The following is a 4,096-nucleotide window of genomic DNA, read 5'->3' as shown; positions in this document are numbered from 1 at the left end:
AAAAAAAAAAAAAAAAAAAAAAAAAAGAAAATGTCTGGAAGACTACATATATACAACTTTAAGCCTTTTTAAAAAAAATTAGACCTACTTAACTTTATAGAAATAAATTATATGGTAAACGATACCCTAACAAAATCAGTAAAGCAATAGCAAGTTGACACCAGGCACATTGGCTTAAGTGCTTTGGGAGGCTGAGGTGGGAGGGGGGATCTCTTGAGTCCAGTAATTTGAGGCAGACTACAGTGAGCAATGATCACACCACTGCACACCAGCTTGAGTAACAGAGCAAGACCTTGTCTTGAAAAAGAAAAAGGAGGAGGAGGAGAAGGTAGAGGAGGAGGAATAGCAAGTTGAGAAAAAATATTTCTGACATATCTATCAGATAAACTGTTAATCCCTCTAATATCAGAAGTTCTTGAAATTGATAACAAAATCACAAACAAACCAATATGAACTTCAAGCAAATTATGGAATTGATAATTTACAGAAAGGCAACTCCAAATGGCCAATTAATCTATGGAGATATACTTGAACTTTCCAGTAGTCAGAGCAAAAACAAAATAAAGTAGCTATATTATGAGGTTACATATTCACCAGATTAGCAAATTCCTTGTCCGGTAAAGCCCACTATTGGTGGGGCTGCCAGGAAAATGCATTGTTAGACAAAATGTTAGCTGTTAAGAGTATTTTTAAAAAGGAATCTGGACACAAGTAAGCAAGCATCCTCTACCTTCTTCTCTGTTCTTTCTGTCCTGTCCATTGGCTGGTGAGCTCTGAGTTTTCCTTCTGAAAGGATGCAGAGATCTTCCTAAATGCACCCAGCTATGACTGGGTCTTCAGGCACAGCCAGTTAATTTACTAGTGGATCAAAAGCTTGATCCTTTGAGGGGCTCAAAATTGGGTGATTAGAAGCATCTGGTACTCATCTCCTCCACAAAGAAGAACTGAAATAGTAGATAATCACACTTTGAGTAAATCACCTAAATGGGAATGCTACAATGCAGCAGAGAGTTGACAATTAACAATTGAGGCAAGGAAGGCGAGAGAACTGAGGCAGTCTGCTCGGACTAATCAACTAAGAGGCTTAAGAGGCTGAAGAGGCTCCCCATGGTGGGGAAAGGGTAAGTGAGTGTGACCCCTAGCTGTCCACATTCCCACCAAGAACTCCTGCAATCCTAGCCACAGGAGAGCCGCCTGACCTGCCAGGCCCTGGGACTAACATAGGGAGGTGCTGGAGACCATGTGATGGCATTGCTCCAGAAAGGGAAGTCACACCAGGTCCCACACACTCCCCAAGTCCTAAGCAGTTATAGCAAGGCACTATTTTATAAAGCCAATCCCCACCAGACTGCATCTTGCCCTGCGGCCCAATAGTCCCTGCATATCCACAACCCTGGAGTCCCACTGACATCCCCTATCCACAGCTGTTGCCACCAGAGCCAATGCATAAACTGTTGGCAGCAACTGTGCAGCCCCCAGTGGCAGGACCACCACACGTTTAAAAGCACCCTGAGGAAAGATCACCCCACCTATAACCACCACCTGAGGCCAAAGCCACATCACCAGCCACATGCTTCTGACTGCTACCACTGAAAGCAACCCCACTCTCCCCAGCAGCAGGGCCATAGCATAGCCACTGCTACCCCTACCCAAGCATTCCTCTGGGGACCTAGGGATCACCCTGTCCCTGCCTACCACAGCCAGTGCCCATACAACCATCAGGGGGGAAATCACTGGGGAAATGCACATCAAAACCACAATGAGATATCATCTTAACCCAGTTAGATGGCTATTACTAAAAGACAAAAAAAAATACTAATAACAGATATTGGCAAGGATGCCAAGAAAAAGGAACTCTTACACGGTGTTGGTGGAAATGTAAGTTGGTATGGCCACTATGGAAACCAGCATGGAGATTTCTCAAAAGCTAAAAACAGAAGTTTTTAGCAATCCCACTACTAGATATTTATCAAAAAGAAATCAGTATCTCACAAAGATATTTGCACCCCCATGTTTACTGCAGCACTATTCACAATAGGAAAGATATGAGATCAACCTAAGTGTCCATCAGCAGATGAACGGATAAAGCAAATGTAGCATATATACACAATGGAGTAGTATTTGGCCTTAAAAAAGAATGAAGTCATGTTATGTGCAGCAGTATGGATGGAATCATGGGTCATTATGTTAAGTGAAGTAAGACAGGCACAGAAAGGCAAATGTTGCATGTTCTCAGTCATATACAAGAGCTCAAAAAGTTGATCTTACAGAGGTAGAGCTAGATAGTGAATGCGGGAAGGGTGTGTGGGTGCAGAGGCAGGAGGATGAAGAGATGTTGTTTAGTGACTACAAACATATACATAGATGAAGGAATAAGTTCTGATATTTGATAGCTGAGTAGGGTGAATACAGTTAACATCAATGTATTGTATATTTCAAAATAGCTAGAAGAGAGGGCTTGAAATGTTCCCAACACATAGATATGATTAAATACTGAAGGTAGGAGGGGAGGGCCGTTGGCTGCGGCCTGCAGGCTGCCGCTTCAGTGAGGGGCTCCACTGAGGCCACCCAGCTTGGGGCTTTCCTGGGCGCCACTCCCCCTGCCGAACCGACGCGACGCCCCAGTAGCGCAGCATCGATTCCTCTCGGGCTCTTGGGCGCTGCTCTGAGCAGCATGACCCTTTGCACCAGAAACCTGGCGGGTACTATGGGAAAACAAAACAAAACAAGAAGAAAGTGGAGGAGGTACTAGAAGAGGAGGAATAATATGTGGTGGGAACAGTTCTCGACCGTCGAGTGGTAAAGGGCAAAGTGGAGTACCTCCTAAAGTGGAAAGGGTTCTCAGATGAGGACAACACATGGGAGCCAGAGAGAACCTGGATTACCCCGACCTCATTGCTGAGTTTCTGCAGTCACAGAAATCAGCACATGAGATAGATAAATCAGAAGGAGGCAAGCGCAAAGCTTTTTCTGACTCTGAAGATAAGGGCGAGGAGAGCAAACCAAAGAAAGAGAAAGAAGTCAGAGAAGCCACGTCGCTTTGCTCGGGGTTTGGAGCCGGAGCAGATTGTTGGAGCTACAGACTCCCGTGGAGAGCTCATGTTCCTGATGAAATGGAAAAACTCTCAGGAGGCTGACCTGGTCCCTGCCAAGGAAGCCGATGTCAAGTGCCCACAGGTTGTCATATCCTTCTCTGAGGAAAGGCTGACATGGCATTCCTACCCCTCAGAGGATGGTGACAAAAAAGATGACAAAAATTAACTCTCCTGAGTACCAGCCCCTGTCACATCTGACTATGGGTTTCAAGTGGGAAGGGAAGGAGTTCTAGTGTCTTGACACCATAGAGGTGGCTTGGGAAGATCTCCTTTGAAGAGCCAGTATAGTTTCTGTGCCCTGCAGCAGCCCAAGTGCTTCCAAGCCGTTTCAAGCTGTATGGCGTGCACCTATCCCAGTGGAGGGGAAGAGGGATGAGAGTTTCAAGGCAACCTCTTCTGCGCTTTGCTGAGAAAAGCAAAGGACCTTCTATGAAGGACAAAACTTGCTGAATTGGGTGTGTGGGAGAGAAATAAATACTGAAGATCTTCAAAGAGCATCTCCACAACCCACAGCCTTCTTCCCAATAGTGTTAACCCTGCATTTTTACAGCATAGCATGTGTGTAGTTTTTGGCTATTACTGGTGCATTATTTGGGAGAGGGTGGGATGGAGAGGGGAGAAAGGGAGACGAGTAGCATAATTTTGATTAAAATTTGGGGCCTGAAAGGGGAAATGGTGAAGTAATAGAAAGAACAGATAACTAATGATTTGCTTCTATGTCCAGAATATTTTACCTTTGAAAAAAATGCCATTGGCACCAGAAATAAGGACTGTGAGAGACTGTTTAAAAGCTGTGAATGTCTGAAACTTATCAGCCAAGGTGTTCCCTGCCTAAACGTATTGCTGTTCCCCACAAAGGACTAAGCCAGTTCATGAGTTACCAAAGTTGCCATTTTGGAGATGGAAATTGACTAAGGAGGGAAGGTCTTTTATTGGAGAGCATACAGTACAAACAGATCGTTCTGTCTCAGAGGTGCTAATTCCTGAAATTAGAAGACCTT

The 4,096-nt window shown here is 44.7% G+C and overlaps 1 pseudogene; it reads left to right on the top strand.

The window, feature by feature from the left end:
• The window catches only part of LOC108309845, a 13,017-nt pseudogene extending 9,756 nt beyond the window's left edge, over positions 1 to 3,261 (top strand).
• The last annotated feature ends 835 nt before the right edge of the window (positions 3,262 to 4,096 follow it).

The sequence above is a fragment of the Cebus imitator genome, unplaced genomic scaffold (genome assembly GCF_001604975.1).
Source record: "Cebus imitator isolate Cc_AM_T3 unplaced genomic scaffold, Cebus_imitator-1.0 Scaffold98, whole genome shotgun sequence".
Taxonomy (NCBI): Eukaryota; Metazoa; Chordata; class Mammalia; order Primates; family Cebidae; genus Cebus; species Cebus imitator.
This window is presented reverse-complemented; position numbering and strand designations above follow the sequence as displayed.